The sequence below is a fragment of the Astyanax mexicanus genome, chromosome 21, assembly GCF_023375975.1.
Source record: "Astyanax mexicanus isolate ESR-SI-001 chromosome 21, AstMex3_surface, whole genome shotgun sequence".
Lineage (NCBI taxonomy): Eukaryota > Metazoa > Chordata > Actinopteri > Characiformes > Acestrorhamphidae > Astyanax > Astyanax mexicanus.
This window is the reverse complement of record NC_064428.1, coordinates 10,094,968-10,122,093: the sequence shown is the minus strand read 5'-3', so window position 1 is coordinate 10,122,093 and position 27,126 is coordinate 10,094,968. Positions and strand designations below refer to the sequence as shown.

The window sequence follows — 27,126 nt, the reverse complement described above, 5'->3', positions numbered from 1 at the left end:
CTTAGCAACCACCCCGGATACCATAGCAACACCTTAGCAACCGCCTAGCAACACCCTAGCAACCACCTAGCAACACCTTAGCAACCACCCAGGATACCATAGCAACACCTTAGCAACCACCTAGCAACACCTTAGCAACCACCCCGGATACCATAGCAACACCTTAGCAACCGCCTAGCAACACCCTAGCAACCACCTAGCAACACCTTAGCAACCACCCCGGATACCATAGCAACACCTTAGCAACCGCCTAGCAACACCTTAGCAACCACCTAGCAACCACCTAGCAACACCTTAGCAACCACCCCGGATACCATAGCAACACCTTAGCAACCGCCTAGCAACACCCTAGCAACCACCTAGCAACACCTTAGCAACCACCCCGGATACCATAGCAACACCTTAGCAACCGCCTAGCAACACCCTAGCAACCACCTAGCAACACCTTAGCAACCACCCCGGATACCATAGCAACACCTTAGCAACCGCCTAGCAACACCTTAGCAACCGCCTAGCAACACCCTAGCAACCACCTAGCAACCACCTAGCAACACCTTAGCAACCACCCCGGATACCATAGCAACACCTTAGCAACCGCCTAGCAACACCCTAGCAACCACCTAGCAACACCTTAGCAACCACCCCAGATACCATAGCAACACCTTAGCAACCGCCTAGCAACACCCTAGCAACCACCTAGCAACACCTTAGCAACCACCCCGGATACCATAGCAACACCTTAGCAACCGCCTAGCAACACCCTAGCAACCACCTAGCAACACCTTAGCAACCACCCCGGATACCATAGCAACACCTTAGCAACCGCCTAGCAACACCCTAGCAACCACCTAGCAACCACCTAGCAACACCTTAGCAACCACCCCGGATACCGTAGCAACACCTTAGCAACCGCCTAGCAACACCATAGCAACCACCTAGCAACCACCTAGCAACACCTTAGCAACCACCCAAGATACCATAGCAACACCTTAGCAACCGCCTAGCAACACCCTAGCAACCACCTAGCAACCACCTAGCAACACCTTAGCAACCACCCCGGATACCATAGCAACACCTTAGCAACCGCCTAGCAACACCTTAGCAACCACCTAGCAACCACCTAGCAACCACCCCGGATACCATAGCAACACCTTAGCAACCGCCTAGCAATACCTTAGCAACCACCTAGCAACCACCTAGCAACATCTTAGCAACCACCCCGGATACCATAGCAACACCTTAGCAACCACCTAGCAACACCTTAGCAACCACCTAGCAACACCTTAGCAGATACCAGCCAGCACTGCAATCACACTCGCAGTTTCTGCAGGAACTGCAATCTAGTTATTATTATTATTCCACCTGTTTTTTGTCCGGTTAACTAGTGCCGCAGTTTTCGAAATATCGACTTCGTTCAAAAGAGAAAACGTGCGTCCATATCGGGAATGGTGGGCTTGTATACAGCTTTCCGATCGGACTTACGTTTTTCGTAAAAACTTCGTAAGTACGCGTTTTTTTGCCCATTGAAAATGAATGGGCAGAACTTTGCACGCCCGTGGACGTCGCAATTTTTGAAATACGAAGATGAAACCAATTGAGGACCTGTAGAACTTATTGAGCTCTTTCCGAAAATATGCGTTACGAAAAGTTACGACGTACGGATTTCGTACGATTGTCGTACGAAGTGGCCCCATTGGAATGAATGGGGCCAATCGGAGGACGGCAGCTAGATCGAAGGACAGGTAGCTAGAACTCCAGTACTGTGTGTAATGGAGCAGCTATGGGATAAAACAGCATTAGGTCAAAAGTTTGGACACCCCGGCCCCCCAGTACTGTGTGTAATGGAGCCACGGGTCAAAAGTTTGGACACCCCGGCCCCCCAGTACTGTGTGTAATGGAGCCACGGGTCAAAAGTTTGGACACCCCCGAACGGCCAGAGCAACCTAGCGTGCATAGCTGATTGATGTATTTGCACGTTGCGTAGCAACGTGCAAACACCATTTAATCTAATTTATGCATATAAATCACCTAGCAACCACCTAGAAACACCATAGCAACCACCACAGATACCATAGCAACACCTTAGCAACCGCCTAGCAACACCTTAGCAACCACCTAGCAACCACCTAGCAACACCTTAGCAACCTCCCCGGATACCATAGCAACACCTTAGCAACCGCCTAGCAACACCCTAGCAACAACCTAGCAACCACCTAGCAACACCTTAGCAACCACCCCGGATACCATAGCAACACCTTAGCAACCGCCTAGCAACACCCTAGCAACCACCTAGCAACCACCTAGCAACACCTTAGCAACCACCCCGGATACCATAGCAACACCTTAGCAACCGCCTAGAAACACCCTAGCAACCACCTAGCAACCACCTAGCAACACCTTAGCAACCACCCCGGATACCATAGCAACACCTTAGCAACTGCCTAGCAACACCCTAGCAACCACCTAGCAACCACCTAGCAAAACCTTAGCAACCACCCCGGATACCATAGCAACACCTTAGCAACCGCCTAGCAACACCCTAGCAACCACCTAGCAACCACCTAGCAACACCTTAGCAACCACCCTGGATACCATAGCAACACCTTAGCAACCGCCTAGCAACACCCTAGCAACCACCTAGCAACACCTTAGCAACCACCCCGGATACCATAGCAACACCTTAGCAACCGCCTAGCAACACCCTAGCAACCACCTAGCAACCACCTAGCAACACCTTAGCAACCACCCCGGATACCATAGCAACACCTTAGCAACCGCCTAGAAACACCCTAGCAACCACCTAGCAACCACCTAGCAACACCTTAGCAACCACCCCGGATACCATAGCAACACCTTAGCAACCGCCTAGAAACACCCTAGCAACCACCTAGCAACCACCTAGCAACACCTTAGCAACCACCCTGGATACCATAGCAACACCTTAGCAACCGCCTAGCAACACCCTAGCAACCACCTAGCAACCACCTAGCAACACCTTAGCAACCACCCTGGATACCATAGCAACACCTTAGCAACCGCCTAGCAACACCCTAGCAACCACCTAGCAACACCTTAGCAACCACCCCGGATACCATAGCAACACCTTAGCAACCGCCTAGCAACACCCTAGCAACCACCTAGCAACCACCTAGCAACACCTTAGCAACCACCCCGGATACCATAGCAACACCTTAGCAACTGCCTAGCAACACCTTAGCCACCACCTAGCAACCACCTAGCAACACCTTAGCAACCACCCCAGATACCATAGCAACACCTTAGCAACCGCCTAGCAACACCCTAGCAACCACCTAGCAACACATTAGCAACCACCCCGGATACCATAGCAACACCTTAGCAACCGCCTAGCAACCACCTAGCAACACCTTAGCAACCACCCCGGATACCATTGTAACACCTTAGCAACCACCTAGCAACACCTTAGCAACCACCTAGCAACCACTTAGCAACACCTTAGCAACCACCCTGGATACGATAGCAACACCTTAGCAACCATTTAGCAACACCTTAGCAACACCATAGCAGATACCAGCCAGCACTGCAATCACACTCGCAGTTTCTGTAGGAACTGCAATCTAGTTATTATTATTATTCCACCTGTTTTTTGTCCGGTTAACTAGTGCCGCAGTTTTCGAAATATCGACTTCGTTCAAAAGAGAAAACGTGCGTCCATATCGGGAATGGTGGGCTTGTATACAGCTTTCCGATCGGACTTACGTTTTTCGTAAAAACTTCGTAAGTACGCGTTTTTTTGCCCATTGAAAATGAATGGGCAGAACTTTGCACGCCCGTGGACGTCGCAATTTTTGAAATACTAAGATGAAACCAATTGAGGACCTGTAGAACTTATTGAGCTCTTTCCGAAAATATGCGTTACGAAAAGTTACGACGTACGGATTTCGTACGAATGTCGTACGAAGTGGCCCCATTGGAATGAATGGGGCCAATCGGAGGACGGCAGCTAGATCGAAGGACAGGTAGCTAGAACTCCAGTACTGTGTGTAATGGAGCAGCTATGGGATAAATCAGCGTTAGGTCAAAAGTTTGGACACCCCGGCCCCCCAGTACTGTGTGTAATGGAGCCACGGGTCAAAAGTTTGGACACCCCGGCCCCCCAGTACTGTGTGTAATGGAGCCACGGGTCAAAAGTTTGGACACCCCCGAACGGCCAGAGCAACCTAGCGTGCATAGCTGATTGATGTATTTGCACGTTGCGTAGCAACGTGCAAACACCATTTAATCAAATTTATGCATATACATCACCTAGCAACCACCTAGAAACACCATAGCAACCACCCCGGATACCATAGCAACACCTTAGCAACCGCCTAGCAACACCATAGCAACCACCTAGCAACCATCTAGCAACACCTTAGCAACCACCCCAGATACCATAGCAACACCTTAGCAACCCCCTAGCAACACCCTAGCAACCACCTAGCAACCACCTAGCAACACCTTAGCAACCACCCCGGATACCATAGCAACACCTTAGCAACCGCCTAGCAACACCCTAGCAACCACCTAGCAACCACCTAGCAACACCTTAGCAAACACCCCGGATACCACAGCAACACCTTAGCAACCGCCTAGCAACACCCTAGCAACCACCTAGCAACCACCTAGCAACACCTTAGCAACCACCCCGGATACCATAGCAACACCTTAGCAACCGCCTAGCAACACCCTAGCAACCACCTAGCAACACCTTAGCAACCACCCCGGATACCATAGCAACACCTTAGCAACCGCCTAGCAACACCCTAGCAACCACCTAGCAACCACCTAGCAACACCTTAGCAACCACCCCGGATACCATAGCAACACCTTAGCAACCGCCTAGCAACACCCTAGCAACCACCTAGCAACCACCTAGCAACACCTTAGCAACCACCCCGGATACCATAGCAACACCTTAGCAACCGCCTAGCAACACCCTAGCAACCACCTAGCAACACCTTAGCAACCACCCCGGATACCATAGCAACACCTTAGCAACCGCCTAGCAACACCCTAGCAACCACCTAGCAACCACCTAGCAACACCTTAGCAACCACCCCGGATACCATAGCAACACCTTAGCAACCGCCTAGCAACACCCTAGCAACCACCTAGCAACACCTTAGCAACCACCCCGGATACCATAGCAACACCTTAGCAACCGCCTAGCAACACCCTAGCAACCACCTAGCAACCACCTAGCAACACCTTAGCAACCACCCCGGATACCATAGCAACACCTTAGCAACCGCCTAGCAACACCCTAGCAACCACCTAGCAACCACCTAGCAACACCTTAGCAACCACCCCGGATACCATAGCAACACCTTAGCAACCGCCTAGCAACACCCTAGCAACCACCTAGCAACACCTTAGCAACCACCCCGGATACCATAGCAACACCTTAGCAACCGCCTAGCAACACCCTAGCAACCACCTAGCAACACCTTAGCAACCACCCCGGATACCATAGCAACACCTTAGCAACCGCCTAGCAACACCTTAGCAACCACCTAGCAACACCTTAGCAACCACCCCGGATACCATAGCAACACCTTAGCAACCGCCTAGCAACACCTTAGCAACCACCTAGCAACACCTTAGCAACCACCCCGGATACCATAGCAACACCTTAGCAACCGCCTAGCAACACCCTAGCAACCACCTAGCAACCACCTAGCAACACCTTAGCAACCACCCCGGATACCATAGCAACACCCTAGCAACCACCTAGCAACACCTTAGCAACCACCCCGGATACCATAGCAACACCTTAGCAACCGCCTAGCAACACCCTAGCAACCACCTAGCAACACCTTAGCAACCACCCCGGATACCATAGCAACACCTTACCAACCGCCTAGCAACACCCTAGCAACCACCTAGCAACACCTTAGCAACCACCCCGGATACCATAGCAACACCTTAGCAACCGCCTAGCAACACCCTAGCAACCACCTAGCAACACCTTAGCAACCACCCAAGATACCATAGCAACCACCTAGCAACACCCTAGCAACCACCTAGCAACACCTTAGCAACCACCTCGAATACCATTGCAACACCTTAGCAACCGCCTAGCAACACCTTAGCAACCACCTAGCAACCACCTAGCAACCACCTAGCAACACCTTAGCAACCACCCCAAATACCATAGCAACACCTTAGCAACCACCTAGCAACACCTTAGCAACCGCCTAGCAACACCTTAGCAACCACCTAGCAACCACCTAGCAACACCTTAGCAACCACCCCGGATACCATAGCAACACCTTAGCAACCGCCTAGCAACACCTTAGCAACCACGTAGCAACCACTTAGCAACACCTTAGCAACCACCCCGGATACCATAGCAACACCTTAGCAACCGCCTAGCAACACCCTAGCAACCACCTAGCAACACCTTAGCAACCACCCCGGATACCATAGCAACACCTTAGCAACCGCCTAGCAACACCCTAGCAACCACCTAGCAACACCTTAGCAACCACCCCGGATACCATAGCAACACCCTAGCAACCATCTAGCAACACCTTAGCAACCACCCCGGATACCATTGCAACACCTTAGCAACCACCTAGCAACACCTTAGCAACCACCTAGCAACCACTTAGCAACACCTTAGCAACCACCCTGGATACGATAGCAACACCTTAGCAACCACTTAGCAACACCTTAGCAACACCATAGCAGATACCAGCCAGCTCTGCAATCACACTCGCAGTTTCTGTAGGAACTGCAATCTAGTTATTATTATTATTCCACCTGTTTTTTGTCCGGTTAACTAGTGCCGCAGTTTTCGAAATATCGACTTCGTTCAAAAGAGAAAACGTGCGTCCATATCGGGAATGGTGGGCTTGTATACAGCTTTCCGATCGGACTTACGTTTTTCGTAAAAACTTCGTAAGTACGCGTTTTTTTGCCCATTGAAAATGAATGGGCAGAACTTTGCACGCCCGTGGACGTCGCAATTTTTGAAATACTAAGATGAAACCAATTGAGGACCTGTAGAACTTATTGAGCTCTTTCCGAAAATATGCGTTACGAAAAGTTACGACGTACGGATTTCGTACGAATGTCGTACGAAGTGGCCCCATTGGAATGAATGGGGCCAATCGGAGGACGGCAGCTAGATCGAAGGACAGGTAGCTAGAACTCCAGTACTGTGTGTAATGGAGCAGCTATGGGATAAATCAGCGTTAGGTCAAAAGTTTGGACACCCCGGCCCCCCAGTACTGTGTGTAATGGAGCCACGGGTCAAAAGTTTGGACACCCCGGCCCCCCAGTACTGTGTGTAATGGAGCCACGGGTCAAAAGTTTGGACACCCCCGAACGGCCAGAGCAACCTAGCGTGCATAGCTGATTGATGTATTTGCACGTTGTGTAGCAACGTGCAAACACCATTTAATCAAATTTATGCATATACATCACCTAGCAACCACCTAGAAACACCATAGCAACCACCCCGGATACCATAGCAACACCTTAGCAACCGCCTAGCAACACCATAGCAACCACCTAGCAACCATCTAGCAACACCTTAGCAACCACCCCAGATACCATAGCAACACCTTAGCAACCCCGTAGCAACACCCTAGCAACCACCTAGCAACCACCTAGCAACACCTTAGCAACCACCCCGGATACCATAGCAACACCTTAGCAACCGCCTAGCAACACCCTAGCAACCACCTAGCAACCACCTAGCAACACCTTAGCAAACACCCCGGATACCATAGCAACACCTTAGCAACCGCCTAGCAACACCCTAGCAACCACCTAGCAACCACCTAGCAACACCTTAGCAACCACCCCGGATACCATAGCAACACCTTAGCAACCGCCTAGCAACACCCTAGCAACCACCTAGCAACACCTTAGCAACCACCCCGGATACCATAGCAACACCTTAGCAACCGCCTAGCAACACCCTAGCAACCACCTAGCAACCACCTAGCAACACCTTAGCAACCACCCCGGATACCATAGCAACACCTTAGCAACCGCCTAGCAACACCCTAGCAACCACCTAGCAACCACCTAGCAACACCTTAGCAACCACCCCGGATACCATAGCAACACCTTAGCAACCGCCTAGCAACACCCTAGCAACCACCTAGCAACACCTTAGCAACCACCCCGGATACCATAGCAACACCTTAGCAACCGCCTAGCAACACCCTAGCAACCACCTAGCAACACCTTAGCAACCACCCCGGATACCATAGCAACACCTTAGCAACCGCCTAGCAACACCTTAGCAACCACCTAGCAACACCTTAGCAACCACCCCGGATACCATAGCAACACCTTAGCAACCGCCTAGCAACACCTTAGCAACCACCTAGCAACACCTTAGCAACCACCCCGGATACCATAGCAACACCTTAGCAACCGCCTAGCAACACCCTAGCAACCACCTAGCAACCACCTAGCAACACCTTAGCAACCACCCCGGATACCATAGCAACACCCTAGCAACCACCTAGCAACACCTTAGCAACCACCCCGGATACCATAGCAACACCTTAGCAACCGCCTAGCAACACCTTAGCAACCACCTAGCAACCAACTAGCAACACCTTAGCAACCACCCCGGATACCATAGCAACACCTTAGCAACCGCCTAGCAACACCTTAGCAACCACCTAGCAACCACCTAGCAACACCTTAGCAACCACCCTGGATACCATAGCAACACCTTAGCAACCGCCTAGCAACACCTTAGCAACCACCTAGCAACACCTTAGCAACCACCCCAGATACCATAGCAACACCTTAGCAACCGCCTAGCAACACCTTAGCAACCACCTAGCAACCACTTAGCAACACCTTAGCAACCACCCCGGATACCATAGCCACACCTTAGCAACCACTTAGCAACACCTTAGCAACACCATAGCAGATACCAGCCAGCACTGCAATCACACTCGCAGTTTCTGTAGGAACTGCAATCTAGTTATTATTATTAGTGTGATTGCAGTAATGCAATCACAGTATTGTTCTTCTTAAGTCTTATTCTTCTTCTTCTTATTAGTGTGATTGCAGTAATGCAATCACAGTATTGTTCTTCTTAAGTCTTATTCTTCTTCTTCTTCTTATTATTATTATTATTATTATTATTATTATTCCACCTGTTTTTTGTCCGGTTAACTAGTGCCGCAGTTTTCGAAATATCGACTTCGTTCAAAAGAGAAAACGTGCGTCCATATCGGGAATGGTGGGCTTGTATACAGCTTTCCGATCGGACTTACGTTTTTCGTAAAAACTTCGTAAGTACGCGTTTTTTTGCCCATTGAAAATGAATGGGCAGAACTTTGCACGCCCGTGGACGTCGCAATTTTTGAAATACGAAGATGAAACCAATTGAGGACCTGTAGAACTTATTGAGCTCTTTCCGAAAATATGCGTTACGAAAAGTTACGACGTACGGATTTCGTACGAATGTCGTACGAAGTGGCCCCATTGGAATGAATGGGGCCAATCGGAGGACGGCAGCTAGATCGAAGGACAGGTAGCTAGAACTCCAGTACTGTGTGTAATGGAGCAGCTATGGGATAAAACAGCATTAGGTCAAAAGTTTGGACACCCCGGCCCCCCAGTACTGTGTGTAATGGAGCCACGGGTCAAAAGTTTGGACACCCCGGCCCCCCAGTACTGTGTGTAATGGAGCCACGGGTCAAAAGTTTGGACACCCCCGAACGGCCAGAGCAACCTAGCGTGCATAGCTGATTGATGTATTTGCACGTTGCGTAGCAACGTGCAAACACCATTTAATCAAATTTATGCATATACATCACCTAGCAACCACCTAGCAACACCATAGCAACCACCCCGGATACCATAGCAACACCTTAGCAACCACCTAGCAACTGCTTAGTAGTGACCTACCAACCACTTAGCAGCACTATAGCAACCACCCTGGATACCATAGCAACACCTTAGCAACCGCCTAGCAACACCATAGCAACCACCTAGCAACCATCTAGCAACACCTTAGCAACCACCCCAGATACCATAGCAACACCTTAGCAACCGCGTAGCAACACCCTAGCAACCACCTAGCAACCACCTAGCAACACCTTAGCAACCACCCCGGATACCATGGCAACACCTTAGCAACCGCTTTGCAACACCCTAGCAACCACCTAGCAACCACCTAGCAACACCTTAGCAACCACCCTGGATACCATAGCAACACCTTAGCAACCGCCTAGCAACAACCTAGCAACCATCTGGCAACCACCTAGCAACACCTTAGCAACCACCCCGGATACCATAGCAACACCTTAGCAACCGCCTAGCAACACCCTAGCAACCACCTAGCAACACCTTAGCAACCACCCAGGATACCATAGCAACACCTTAGCAACCACCTAGCAACACCTTAGCAACCACCCCGGATACCATAGCAACACCTTAGCAACCGCCTAGCAACACCCTAGCAACCACCTAGCAACACCTTAGCAACCACCCCGGATACCATAGCAACACCTTAGCAACCGCCTAGCAACACCTTAGCAACCACCTAGCAACCACCTAGCAACACCTTAGCAACCACCCCGGATACCATAGCAACACCTTAGCAACCGCCTAGCAACACCCTAGCAACCACCTAGCAACACCTTAGCAACCACCCCGGATACCATAGCAACACCTTAGCAACCGCCTAGCAACACCCTAGCAACCACCTAGCAACACCTTAGCAACCACCCCGGATACCATAGCAACACCTTAGCAACCGCCTAGCAACACCTTAGCAACCGCCTAGCAACACCCTAGCAACCACCTAGCAACCACCTAGCAACACCTTAGCAACCACCCCGGATACCATAGCAACACCTTAGCAACCGCCTAGCAACACCCTAGCAACCACCTAGCAACACCTTAGCAACCACCCCAGATACCATAGCAACACCTTAGCAACCGCCTAGCAACACCCTAGCAACCACCTAGCAACACCTTAGCAACCACCCCGGATACCATAGCAACACCTTAGCAACCGCCTAGCAACACCCTAGCAACCACCTAGCAACACCTTAGCAACCACCCCGGATACCATAGCAACACCTTAGCAACCGCCTAGCAACACCCTAGCAACCACCTAGCAACCACCTAGCAACACCTTAGCAACCACCCCGGATACCGTAGCAACACCTTAGCAACCGCCTAGCAACACCATAGCAACCACCTAGCAACCACCTAGCAACACCTTAGCAACCACCCAAGATACCATAGCAACACCTTAGCAACCGCCTAGCAACACCCTAGCAACCACCTAGCAACCACCTAGCAACACCTTAGCAACCACCCCGGATACCATAGCAACACCTTAGCAACCGCCTAGCAACACCTTAGCAACCACCTAGCAACCACCTAGCAACCACCCCGGATACCATAGCAACACCTTAGCAACCGCCTAGCAATACCTTAGCAACCACCTAGCAACCACCTAGCAACATCTTAGCAACCACCCCGGATACCATAGCAACACCTTAGCAACCACCTAGCAACACCTTAGCAACCACCTAGCAACACCTTAGCAGATACCAGCCAGCACTGCAATCACACTCGCAGTTTCTGCAGGAACTGCAATCTAGTTATTTTTATTATTATTATTATTATTCCACCTGTTTTTTGTCCGGTTAACTAGTGCCGCAGTTTTCGAAATATCGACTTCGTTCAAAAGAGAAAACGTGCGTCCATATCGGGAATGGTGGGCTTGTATACAGCTTTCCGATCGGACTTACGTTTTTCGTAAAAACTTCGTAAGTACGCGTTTTTTTGCCCATTGAAAATGAATGGGCAGAACTTTGCACGCCCGTGGACGTCGCAATTTTTGAAATACGAAGATGAAACCAATTGAGGACCTGTAGAACTTATTGAGCTCTTTCCGAAAATATGCGTTACGAAAAGTTACGACGTACGGATTTCGTACGATTGTCGTACGAAGTGGCCCCATTGGAATGAATGGGGCCAATCGGAGGACGGCAGCTAGATCGAAGGACAGGTAGCTAGAACTCCAGTACTGTGTGTAATGGAGCAGCTATGGGATAAAACAGCATTAGGTCAAAAGTTTGGACACCCCGGCCCCCCAGTACTGTGTGTAATGGAGCCACGGGTCAAAAGTTTGGACACCCCGGCCCCCCAGTACTGTGTGTAATGGAGCCACGGGTCAAAAGTTTGGACACCCCCGAACGGCCAGAGCAACCTAGCGTGCATAGCTGATTGATGTATTTGCACGTTGCGTAGCAACGTGCAAACACCATTTAATCTAATTTATGCATATAAATCACCTAGCAACCACCTAGAAACACCATAGCAACCACCACAGATACCATAGCAACACCTTAGCAACCGCCTAGCAACACCTTAGCAACCACCTAGCAACCACCTAGCAACACCTTAGCAACCTCCCCGGATACCATAGCAACACCTTAGCAACCGCCTAGCAACACCCTAGCAACAACCTAGCAACCACCTAGCAACACCTTAGCAACCACCCCGGATACCATAGCAACACCTTAGCAACCGCCTAGCAACACCCTAGCAACCACCTAGCAACCACCTAGCAACACCTTAGCAACCACCCCGGATACCATAGCAACACCTTAGCAACCGCCTAGAAACACCCTAGCAACCACCTAGCAACCACCTAGCAACACCTTAGCAACCACCCCGGATACCATAGCAACACCTTAGCAACTGCCTAGCAACACCCTAGCAACCACCTAGCAACCACCTAGCAAAACCTTAGCAACCACCCCGGATACCATAGCAACACCTTAGCAACCGCCTAGCAACACCCTAGCAACCACCTAGCAACCACCTAGCAACACCTTAGCAACCACCCTGGATACCATAGCAACACCTTAGCAACCGCCTAGCAACACCCTAGCAACCACCTAGCAACACCTTAGCAACCACCCCGGATACCATAGCAACACCTTAGCAACCGCCTAGCAACACCCTAGCAACCACCTAGCAACCACCTAGCAACACCTTAGCAACCACCCCGGATACCATAGCAACACCTTAGCAACCGCCTAGAAACACCCTAGCAACCACCTAGCAACCACCTAGCAACACCTTAGCAACCACCCCGGATACCATAGCAACACCTTAGCAACCGCCTAGAAACACCCTAGCAACCACCTAGCAACCACCTAGCAACACCTTAGCAACCACCCTGGATACCATAGCAACACCTTAGCAACCGCCTAGCAACACCCTAGCAACCACCTAGCAACCACCTAGCAACACCTTAGCAACCACCCTGGATACCATAGCAACACCTTAGCAACCGCCTAGCAACACCCTAGCAACCACCTAGCAACACCTTAGCAACCACCCCGGATACCATAGCAACACCTTAGCAACCGCCTAGCAACACCCTAGCAACCACCTAGCAACCACCTAGCAACACCTTAGCAACCACCCCGGATACCATAGCAACACCTTAGCAACTGCCTAGCAACACCTTAGCCACCACCTAGCAACCACCTAGCAACACCTTAGCAACCACCCCAGATACCATAGCAACACCTTAGCAACCGCCTAGCAACACCCTAGCAACCACCTAGCAACACATTAGCAACCACCCCGGATACCATAGCAACACCTTAGCAACCGCCTAGCAACCACCTAGCAACACCTTAGCAACCACCCCGGATACCATTGTAACACCTTAGCAACCACCTAGCAACACCTTAGCAACCACCTAGCAACCACTTAGCAACACCTTAGCAACCACCCTGGATACGATAGCAACACCTTAGCAACCATTTAGCAACACCTTAGCAACACCATAGCAGATACCAGCCAGCACTGCAATCACACTCGCAGTTTCTGTAGGAACTGCAATCTAGTTATTATTATTATTCCACCTGTTTTTTGTCCGGTTAACTAGTGCCGCAGTTTTCGAAATATCGACTTCGTTCAAAAGAGAAAACGTGCGTCCATATCGGGAATGGTGGGCTTGTATACAGCTTTCCGATCGGACTTACGTTTTTCGTAAAAACTTCGTAAGTACGCGTTTTTTTGCCCATTGAAAATGAATGGGCAGAACTTTGCACGCCCGTGGACGTCGCAATTTTTGAAATACTAAGATGAAACCAATTGAGGACCTGTAGAACTTATTGAGCTCTTTCCGAAAATATGCGTTACGAAAAGTTACGACGTACGGATTTCGTACGAATGTCGTACGAAGTGGCCCCATTGGAATGAATGGGGCCAATCGGAGGACGGCAGCTAGATCGAAGGACAGGTAGCTAGAACTCCAGTACTGTGTGTAATGGAGCAGCTATGGGATAAATCAGCGTTAGGTCAAAAGTTTGGACACCCCGGCCCCCCAGTACTGTGTGTAATGGAGCCACGGGTCAAAAGTTTGGACACCCCGGCCCCCCAGTACTGTGTGTAATGGAGCCACGGGTCAAAAGTTTGGACACCCCCGAACGGCCAGAGCAACCTAGCGTGCATAGCTGATTGATGTATTTGCACGTTGCGTAGCAACGTGCAAACACCATTTAATCAAATTTATGCATATACATCACCTAGCAACCACCTAGAAACACCATAGCAACCACCCCGGATACCATAGCAACACCTTAGCAACCGCCTAGCAACACCATAGCAACCACCTAGCAACCATCTAGCAACACCTTAGCAACCACCCCAGATACCATAGCAACACCTTAGCAACCCCCTAGCAACACCCTAGCAACCACCTAGCAACCACCTAGCAACACCTTAGCAACCACCCCGGATACCATAGCAACACCTTAGCAACCGCCTAGCAACACCCTAGCAACCACCTAGCAACCACCTAGCAACACCTTAGCAAACACCCCGGATACCACAGCAACACCTTAGCAACCGCCTAGCAACACCCTAGCAACCACCTAGCAACCACCTAGCAACACCTTAGCAACCACCCCGGATACCATAGCAACACCTTAGCAACCGCCTAGCAACACCCTAGCAACCACCTAGCAACACCTTAGCAACCACCCCGGATACCATAGCAACACCTTAGCAACCGCCTAGCAACACCCTAGCAACCACCTAGCAACCACCTAGCAACACCTTAGCAACCACCCCGGATACCATAGCAACACCTTAGCAACCGCCTAGCAACACCCTAGCAACCACCTAGCAACCACCTAGCAACACCTTAGCAACCACCCCGGATACCATAGCAACACCTTAGCAACCGCCTAGCAACACCCTAGCAACCACCTAGCAACACCTTAGCAACCACCCCGGATACCATAGCAACACCTTAGCAACCGCCTAGCAACACCCTAGCAACCACCTAGCAACCACCTAGCAACACCTTAGCAACCACCCCGGATACCATAGCAACACCTTAGCAACCGCCTAGCAACACCCTAGCAACCACCTAGCAACACCTTAGCAACCACCCCGGATACCATAGCAACACCTTAGCAACCGCCTAGCAACACCCTAGCAACCACCTAGCAACCACCTAGCAACACCTTAGCAACCACCCCGGATACCATAGCAACACCTTAGCAACCGCCTAGCAACACCCTAGCAACCACCTAGCAACCACCTAGCAACACCTTAGCAACCACCCCGGATACCATAGCAACACCTTAGCAACCGCCTAGCAACACCCTAGCAACCACCTAGCAACACCTTAGCAACCACCCCGGATACCATAGCAACACCTTAGCAACCGCCTAGCAACACCCTAGCAACCACCTAGCAACACCTTAGCAACCACCCCGGATACCATAGCAACACCTTAGCAACCGCCTAGCAACACCTTAGCAACCACCTAGCAACACCTTAGCAACCACCCCGGATACCATAGCAACACCTTAGCAACCGCCTAGCAACACCTTAGCAACCACCTAGCAACACCTTAGCAACCACCCCGGATACCATAGCAACACCTTAGCAACCGCCTAGCAACACCCTAGCAACCACCTAGCAACCACCTAGCAACACCTTAGCAACCACCCCGGATACCATAGCAACACCCTAGCAACCACCTAGCAACACCTTAGCAACCACCCCGGATACCATAGCAACACCTTAGCAACCGCCTAGCAACACCCTAGCAACCACCTAGCAACACCTTAGCAACCACCCCGGATACCATAGCAACACCTTACCAACCGCCTAGCAACACCCTAGCAACCACCTAGCAACACCTTAGCAACCACCCCGGATACCATAGCAACACCTTAGCAACCGCCTAGCAACACCCTAGCAACCACCTAGCAACACCTTAGCAACCACCCAAGATACCATAGCAACCACCTAGCAACACCCTAGCAACCACCTAGCAACACCTTAGCAACCACCTCGAATACCATTGCAACACCTTAGCAACCGCCTAGCAACACCTTAGCAACCACCTAGCAACCACCTAGCAACCACCTAGCAACACCTTAGCAACCACCCCAAATACCATAGCAACACCTTAGCAACCACCTAGCAACACCTTAGCAACCGCCTAGCAACACCTTAGCAACCACCTAGCAACCACCTAGCAACACCTTAGCAACCACCCCGGATACCATAGCAACACCTTAGCAACCGCCTAGCAACCACCTAGCAACCACCTAGCAACACCTTACCAACCACCCCGGATACCATAGCAACACCTTAGCAACCACCTAGCAACACCTTAGCAACCACCTAGCAACACCATAGCAGATACCAGCCAGCACTGCAATCACACTCGCAGTTTCTGTAGGAACTGCAATCTAGTTATTATTAGTGTGATTGCAGTAATGCAATCACAGTATTGTTCTTCTTAAGTCTTATTAGTGTGATTGCAGTAATGCAATCACAGTATTGTTCTTCTTAAGTCTTATTCTTATTATTATTATTCCACCTGTTTTTTGTCCGGTTAACTAGTGCCGCAGTTTTCGAAATATCGACTTCGTCCAAAAGAGAAAACGTGCGTCCTTATCGGGAATGGTGGGCTTGTATACAGCTTTCCGATCGGACTTACGTTTTTCGTAAAAACTTCGTAAGTACGCGTTTTTTTGCCCATTGAAAATGAATGGGCAGAACTTTGCACGCCCGTGGACGTCGCAACTTTTGAAATACGAAGATGAAACCAATTGAGGACCTGTAGAACTTATTGAGCTCTTTCCGAAAATATGCGTTACGAAAAGTTACGACGTACGGATTTCGTACGATTGTCGTACGAAGTGGCCCCATTGGAATGAATGGGGCCAATCGGAGGACGGCAGCTAGATGGAAGGACAGGTAGCTAGAACTCCAGTACTGTGTGTAATGGAGCAGCTATGGGATAAAACAGCATTAGGTCAAAAGTTTGGACACCCCGGCCCCCCAGTACTGTGTGTAATGGAGCCACGGGTCAAAAGTTTGGACACCCCGGCCCCCCCAGTACTGTGTGTAATGGAGCCACGGGTCAAAAGTTTGGACACCCCCGAACGGCCAAAGCAACCTAGCGTGCATAGCTGATTGATGTATTTGCACGTTGCGTAGCAACGTGCAAACACCATTTAATCTAATTTATGCATATACATCACCTAGCAACCACCTAGCAACACCTTAGCAACCACCTAGCAACACCTTAGCAACCACCCCGGATACCATAGCAACACCTTAGCAACCGCCTAGCAACACCTTAGCAACCACCTAGCAAACACCAGGCAACACCTTAGCAACCACCCTGGATACCATAGCAACACCTTAGCAACCGCCTAGCAACACCTTAGCAACCACCTAGCAACCACCTAGCAACACCTTAGCAACCACCCCGGATACCATAGCAACACCTTAGCAACCGCCTAGCAACACCTTAGCAACCACCTAGCAACCACCTAGCAACACCTTAGCAACCACCCCGGATACCATAGCAACACCTTAGCAACCGCCTAGCAACACCTTAGCAACCACCTAGCAACCACCTAGCAACACCTTAGCAACCACCCCGGATACCATAGCAACACCTTAGCAACCGCCTAGCAACACCCTAGCAACCACCTAGCAACCACCTAGCAACACCTTAGCAACCACCCCGGATACCATAGCAACACCTTAGCAACCGCCTAGCAACACCCTAGCAACCACCTAGCAACCACCTAGCAACACCTTAGCAACCACCCTGGATACCATAGCAACACCTTAGCAACCGCCTAGCAACACCCTAGCAACCACCTAGCAACCACCTAGCAACACCTTAGCAACCACCCCGGATACCATAGCAACACCTTAGCAACCGCCTAGCAACACCTTAGCAACCACCTAGCAACCACCTAGCAACCACCTAGCAACACCTTAGCAACCACCCCGGATACCATAGCAACACCTTAGCAACCACCTAGCAACTGCTTAGTAGTGACCTACCAACCACTTAGCAACACCATAGCAACCACCCTGGATACCATAGCAACACCTTAGCAACCGCCTAGCAACACCATAGCAACCACCTAGCAACCATCTAGCAACACCTTAGCAACCAACCCAGATACCATAGCAACACCTTAGCAACTGCCTAGCAACACCCTAGCAACCACCTAGCAACACCTTAGCAACCACCCCGGATACCATAGCAACACCTTAGCAACCGCCTAGCAACACCTTAGCAACCACCTAGCAACACCTTAGCAACCACCCCGGATACCATAGCAACACCTTAGCAACCGCCTAGCAACACCCTAGCAACCACCTAGCAACACCTTAGCAACCACCCCGGATACCATAGCAACACCTTAGCAACCACCTAGCAACCACCCCGGATACCATAGCAACACCTTAGCAACCGCCTAGCAACCCCTTAGCAACTACCTAGCAACCACCTAGCAACACCTTAGCAACCACCCCGGATACCATAGCAACACCTTAGCAACCGCCTAGCAACACCCTAGCAACCACCTAGCAACCACCTAGCAACACCTTAGCAACCACCCCGGATACCATAGCAACACCTTAGCAACCGCCTAGCAACACCTTAGCAACACCTTAGCAACCACCTAGCAACCACCTAGCAACACCTTTGCAACCACCCCGGATACCATAGCAACACCTTAGCAACCGCCTAGCAACACCTTAGCCACCACCTAGCAACACCTTAGCAACCACCCCGGATACCATAGCCACACCTTAGCAACCACCTAGCAACTACCTAGCAACACCTTAGCAACCACCCCGGATACCATAGCAACACCCTAGCAGCCACCTAGCAACCACCTAGCAACACCTTAGCAACCACCCAAGATACCATAGCAACACCTTAGCAACCGCCTAGCAACACCCTAGCAACCACCTAGCAACACCTTAGCAACCACCCCGGATACCATAGCAACACCTTAGCAACCGCCTAGCAACACCCTAGCAACCACCTAGCAACCACCTAGCAACACCTTAGCAACCACCCCGGATACCATAGCAACACCTTAGCAACCGCCTAGCAACACCCTAGCAACCACCTAGCAACACCTTAGCAACCACCCCGGATACCATAGCAACACCTTAGCAACCGCCTAGCAACACCCTAGCAACCACCTAGCAACCACCTAGCAACACCTTAGCAACCACCCCGGATACCATAGCAACACCTTAGCAACCGCCTAGCAACACCCTAGCAACCACCTAGCAACACCTTAGCAACCACCCCGGATACCATAGCAACACCTTAGCAACCGGCTAGCAACACCTTAGCAACCACCTAGCAACCACCTAGCAACACCTTAGCAACCACCCCGGATACCATAGCAACACCTTAGCAACCGCCTAGCAACACCCTAGCAACCACCTAGCAACCACCTAGCAACACCTTAGCAACCACCCCGGATACCATAGCAACACCTTAGCAACCACCTAGCAACACCTTAGCAACCACCTAGCAACACCATAGCAGATACCAGCCAGCACTGCAATCACACTCGCAGTTTCTGTAGGAACTGCAATCTAGTTATTATTATTAGTGTGATTGCAGTAATGCAATCACAGTATTGTTCTTCTTAAGTCTTATTCTTCTTATTATTATTATTAGTGTGATTGCAGTAATGCAATCACAGTATTGTTCTTCTTAAGTCTTATTCTTATTATTAGTGTGATTGCAGTAATGCAATCACAGTATTGTTCTTCTTAAGTCTTATTCTTCTTCTTCTTCTTATTAGTGTGATTGCAGTAATGCAATCACAGTATTGATCTTCTTAAGTCTGTTTCTTATTATTATTCCACCTGTTTTTTGTCCGGTTAACTAGTGCCGCAGTTTTCGAAATATCGACTTCGTTCAAAAGAGAAAACGTGCGTCCATATCGGGAATGGTGGGCTTGTATACAGCTTTCCGATCGGACTTACGTTTTTCGTAAAAACTTCGTAAGTACGCGTTTTTTTGCCCATTGAAAATGAATGGGCAGAACTTTGCACGCCCGTGGACGTCGCAATTTTTGAAATACGAAGATGAAACCAATTGAGGACCTGTAGAACTTATTGAGCTCTTTCCGAAAATATGCGTTACGAAAAGTTACGACGTACGGATTTCGTACGATTGTCGTACGAAGTGGCCCCATTGGAATGAATGGGGCAAATCGGAGGACGGCAGCTAGATCGAAGGAGAGGTAGCTAGAACTCCAGTACTGTGTGTAATGGAGCAGCTATGGGATTAGGTCAAAAGTTTGGACACCCCGGCCCCCCAGCACTGTGTGTAATGGAGCCACGGGTCAAAAGTTTGGACACCCCGGCCCCCAAGCACTGTGTGTAATGGAGCATCGGGTCAAAAGTTTGGACACCCCAGAGCCCCAGTACTGTGTGTAATGGAGCCACGGGTCAAAAGTTTGGACACCCCTGAGCCCCAGTACTGTGTGTAATGGAGCCACGGGTCAAAAGTTTGGACACCCCAGAGCCCCAGTACTGTGTGTAATGGAGCCACGGGTCAAAAGTTTGGACACCCCAGAGCCCCAGTACTGTGTGTAATGGAGCCACGGGTCAAAAGTTTGGACACCCCAGAGCCCCAGTACTGTGTGTAATGGAGCCACGGGTCAAAAGTTTGGACACCCCAGAGCCCCAGTACTGTGTAATGGAGCCACGGGTCAAAAGTTTGGACACCCCAGGGCCCCAGTACTGTGTGTAATGGAGCAACTGGTCAAAAGTTCGGGTACGCCGGTCAGCTCTGCAATCACACTCGCAGTTTCTGTAGGAACTGCAATCTAGTTATTATTATTATTATTATTATTATTATTATTATTCCACCTGTTTTTTGTCCGGTTAACTAGTGCCGCAGTTTTCGAAATATCGACTTCGTTCAAAAGAGAAAACGTGCGTCCATATCGGGAATGGTGGGCTTGTATACAGCTTTCCGATCGGACTTACGTTTTTCGTAAAAACTTCGTAAGTACGCGTTTTTTTGACCATTGAAAATGAATGGGCAGAACTTTGCACGCCCGTGGACGTCGCAATTTTTGAAATACGAAGATGAAACCAATTGAGGACCTGTAGAACTTATTGAGCTCTTTCCGAAAATATGCGTTACGAAAAGTTACGACGTACGGATTTCGTACGAATGTCGTACGAAGTGGCCCCATTGGAATGAATGGGGCCAATCGGAGGACGGCAGCTAGATCGAAGGACAGGTAGCTAGAACTCCAGTACTGTGAGTAATGGAGCAGCTATGGGATAAATCAGCGTTAGGTCAAAAGTTTGGACACCCCGGCCCCCCCCAGTACTGTGAGTAATGGAGCCATGGGTCAAAAGTTTGGACACCCCGGCCCCCCAGTACTGTGTGTAATGGAGCCACGGGTCAAAAGTTTGGACACCCCGGCCCCCCCAGTACTGTGTGTAATGGAGCCACGGGTCAAAAGTTTGGACACCCCGGCCCCCCCCAGTACTGTGAGTAATGGAGCCATGGGTCAAAAGTTTGGACACCCCGGCCCCCCAGTACTGTGTGTAATGGAGCCATGGGTCAAAAGTTTGGACACCCCGGCCCCCCAGTACTGTGTGTAATGGAGCCACGGGTCAAAAGTTTGGACACCCCCGAACGGCCAGAGCAACCTAGCGTGCATAGCTGATTGATGTATTTGCACGTTGCGTAGCAACGTGCAAACACCATTTAATCTAATTGATGCATATACATCACCTAGCAACCACCTAGAAACACCATAGCAACCACCCCGGATACCATAGCAACACCTTAGCAACCGCCTAGCAACACCCTAGCAACCACCTAGCAACCACCTAGCAACACCTTGGCAACCATCCCGGATACCATAGCAACACCTTAGCAACCGCCTAGCAACACCCTAGCAACCACCTAGCAACCACCTAGCAACACCTTAGCAACCACCCCAGATACCATAGCAACACCTTAGCAACCGCCTGGCAACACCTTAGCAACCACCTAGCAACCACTTAGCAACACCTTAGCAACCACCCCGGATACCATAGCAACACCTTAGCAACCGCCTAGCAACACCCTAGCAACCACCTAGCAACCACCTAGCAACACCTTAGCAACCACCCCGGATACCATAGCAACACCTTAGCAACCACCTAGCAACCGCCTAGCAACACCCTAGCAACCACCTAGCAACCACCTAGCAACACCTTAGCAACCACCCCGGATACCATAGCAACACCTTAGTAACCGCCTAGCAACACCCTAGCAACCACCTAGCAACCACCTAGCAACACCTTAGCAACCACCCCGGATACCATAGCAACACCTTAGCAACCGCCTAGCAACACCCTAGCAACCACCTAGCAACCACCTAGCAACACCTTAGCAACCACCCCAGATACCATAGCAACACCTTAGCAACCGCCTAGCAACACCTTAGCAACCACCTAGCAACACCTTAGCAACCACCCCGGATACCATAGCAACACCTTAGCAACCACCCCGGATACCATAGCAACACCTTAGCAACCGCCTAGCAACACCCTAGCAACCACCTAGCAACACCGTAGCAACCACCCCAGATACCATAGCAACACCTTAGCAACCGCCTAGCAACACCTTAGCAACCACCTACCAACCACTTAGCAACACCTTAGCAACCACCCCGGATACCATAGCAACACCTTAGCAACCGCCTAGCAACACCCTAGCAACCACCTAGCAACCACCTAGCAACACCTTAGCAACCACCCCGGATACCATAGCAACACCTTAGCAACCACCTAGCAACCGCCTAGCAACACCCTAGCAACCACCTAGCAACCACCTAGCAACACCTTAGCAACCACCACGGATACCATAGCAACACCTTAGTAACCGCCTAGCAACACCCTAGCAACCACCTAGCAACCACCTAGCAACACCTTAGCAACCACCCCGGATACCATAGCAACACCTTAGCAACCGCCTAGCCACACCCTAGCAACCACCTAGCAACCACCTAGCAACACCTTAGCAACCACCCCAGATACCATAGCAACACCTTAGCAACCGCCTAGCAACACCTTAGCAACCACCTAGCAACACCTTAGCAACCACCCCGGATACCATAGCAACACCTTAGCAACCACCCCGGATACCATAGCAACACCTTAGCAACCGCCTAGCAACACCCTAGCAACCACCTAGCAACACCTTAGCAACCACCCCAGATACCATAGCAACACCTTAGCAACCGCCTAGCAACACCTTAGCAACCACCTACCAACCACTTAGCAACACCTTAGCAACCACCCCGGATACCATAGCAACACCTTAGCAACCGCCTAGCAACACCCTAGCAACCACCTAGCAACCACCTAGCAACACCTTAGCAACCACCCCGGATACCATAGCAACACCTTAGCAACCACCTAGCAACCGCCTAGCAACACCCTAGCAACCACCTAGCAACCACCTAGCAACAACTTAGCAACCACCCCGGATACCATAGCAACACCTTAGTAACCGCCTAGCAACACCCTAGCAACCACCTAGCAACCACCTAGCAACACCTTAGCAACCACCCCGGATACCATAGCAACACCTTAGCAACCGCCTAGCAACACCCTAGCAACCACCTAGCAACCACCTAGCAACACCTTAGCAACCACCCCAGATACCATAGCAACACCTTAGCAACCGCCTAGCAACACCTTAGCAACCACCTAGCAACACCTTAGCAACCACCCCGGATACCATAGCAACACCTTAGCAACCACCCCGGATACCATAGCAACACCTTAGCAACCGCCTAGCAACACCCTAGCAACCACCTAGCAACACCTTAGCAACCACCCTGGATACCATAGCAACACCTTAGCAACCGCCTAGCAACACCCTAGCAACCACCTAGCAACACCTAAGCAACCACCCCGGATACCATAGCAACACCTTAGCAACCGCCTAGCAACACCCTAGCAACCACCTAGCAACACCTTAGCAACCATCCTGGATACCATAGCAACACCTTAGCAACCGCCTAGCAATACCTTAGCAACCACCTAGCAACATCTTAGCAACCACCCCGGATGCCACAGCAACACCTTAGCAACCACCTAGCAACACCTTAGCAACCACCTAGCAACACCTTAGCAGATACCAGCCAGCACTGCAATCACACTCGCAGTTTCTGCAGGAACTGCAATCTAGTTATTATTATTATTAGTGTGATTGCAGTATGCAATCACAGTATTGTTCTTCTTAAGTCTTATTCTTCTTATTATTATTATTCCACCTGTTTTTTGTCCGGTTAACTAGTGCCGCAGTTTTCGAAATATCGACTTCGTTCAAAAGAGAAAACGTGCGTCCATATCGGGAATGGTGGGCTTGTATACAGCTTTCCGATCGGACTTACGTTTTTCGTAAAAACTTCGTAAGTACGCGTTTTTTTGACCATTGAAAATGAATGGGCAGAACTTTGCACGCCCGTGGACGTCGCAATTTTTGAAATACGAAGATGAAACCAATTGAGGACCTGTAGAACTTATTGAGCTCTTTCCGAAAATATGCGTTACGAAAAGTTACGACGTACGGATTTCGTACGATTGTCGTACGAAGTGGCCCCATTGGAATGAATGGGGCCAATCGGAGGACGGCAGCTAGATCGAAGGACAGGTAGCTAGAACTCCAGTACTGTGTGTAATGGAGCAGCTATGGGATAAAACAGCATTAGGTCAAAAGTTTGGACACCCCGGCCCCCCAGTACTGTGTGTAATGGAGCCACGGGTCAAAAGTTTGGACACCCCGGCCCCCCCAGTACTGTGTGTAATGGAGCCACGGGTCAAAAGTTTGGACACCCCCGAACGGCCAAAGCAACCTAGCGTGCATAGCTGATTGATGTATTTGCACGTTGCGTAGCAACGTGCAAACACCATTTAATCTAATTTATGCATATACATCACCTAGCAACCACCTAGCAACACCTTAGCAACCACCTAGCAACCACCTAGCAACACCTTAGCAACCACCCCGGATACCATAGCAACACCTTAGCAACCGCCTAGCAACACCTTAGCAACCACCTAGCAAACACCTAGCAACACCTTAGCAACCACCCCGGATACCATAGCAACACCTTAGCAACCGCCTAGCAACACCTTAGCAACCACCTAGCAACCACCTAGCAACACCTTAGCAACCACCCCGGATACCATAGCAACACCTTAGCAACCGCCTAGCAACACCTTAGCAACCACCTAGCAACCACCTAGCAACACCTTAGCAACCACCCCGGATACATAGCAACACCTTAGCAACCGCCTAGCAACACGCTAGCAACCACCTAGCAACCACCTAGCAACACCTTAGCAACCACCCCGGATACCATAGCAACACCTTAGCAACCGCCTAGCAACACCCTAGCAACCACCTAGCAACCACCTAGCAACACCTTAGCAACCACCCCGGATACCATAGCAACACCTTAGCAACCGCCTAGCAACACCCTAGCAACCACCTAGCAACCACCTAGCAACACCTTAGCAACCACCCAAGATACCATAGCAACACCTTAGCAACCGCCTAGCAACACCTTAGCAACCACCTAGCAACCACCTAGCAACACCTTAGCAACCACCCCGGATACCATAGCAACACCTTAGCAACCGCCTAGCAACACCTTAGCAACCACCTAGCAACCACCTAGCAACACCTTAGCAACCACCCCAGATACCATAGCAACACCTTAGCAACCGCCTAGCAACACCTTAGCAACCACCTAGCAACCACCTAGCAACACCTTAGCAACCACCCCGCATACCATAGCAACACCTTAGCAACCGCCTAGCAACACCTTAGCAACCACCTAGCAACCACCTAGCAACACCTTAGCAACCACCCCGGATACCATAGCAACACCTTAGCAACCGCCTAGCAACACCCTAGCAACCACCTAGCAACCACCTAGCAACACCTTAGCAACCACCCCGGATACCATAGCAACACCTTAGCAACCGCCTAGCAACCACCTAGCAACCACCTAGCAACACCTTAGCAACCACCCCGGATACCATAGCAACACCTTAGCAACCGCCTAGCAACACCCTAGCAACCACCTAGCAACCACCTAGCAACACCTTAGCAACCACCCCGGATACCATAGCAACACCTTAGCAACACCATAGCAGATACCAGCCAGCACTGCAATCACACTCGCAGTTTCTGTAGGAACTGCAATCTAGTTATTATTATTATTCCACCTGTTTTTTGTCCGGTTAACTAGTGCCGCAGTTTTCGAAATATCGACTTCGTCCAAAAGAGAAAACGTGCGTACATATCGGGAATGGTGGGCTTGTATACAGCTTTCCGATCGGACTTACGTTTTTCGTAAAAACTTCGTAAGTACGCATTTTTTTGACCATTGAAAATGAATGGGCAGAACTTTGCACGCCCGTGGACGTCGCAATTTTTGAAATACAAAGATGAAACCAATTGATGACCTGTAGAACTTATTGAGCTCTTTCCGAAAATATGCGTTACGAAAAGTTACGACGTACGGATTTCGTACGATTGTCGTACGAAGTGGCCCCATTGGAATGAATGGGGCCAATCAGAGGACGGCAGCTAGATCGAAGGACAGGTAGCTAGAACTCCAGTACTGTGAGTGTATGGAGCAGCTATGGGATAAAACAGCATTAGGTCAAAAGTTTGGACACCCCGGCCCCCCAGTACTGTGTGTAATAGAGCCACGGGTCAAAAGTTTGGACACCCCGGCC

At 50.3% G+C, this 27,126-nt stretch overlaps 1 protein-coding gene across 1 annotated transcript in view; it reads right to left on the bottom strand.

Moving 5' to 3' along the window:
• LOC111188459 (uncharacterized) overlaps positions 1-27,126 on the bottom strand; it is a 268,277-nt gene that overhangs the window by 58,548 nt on the left and 182,603 nt on the right. The window lies entirely within an intron of this gene.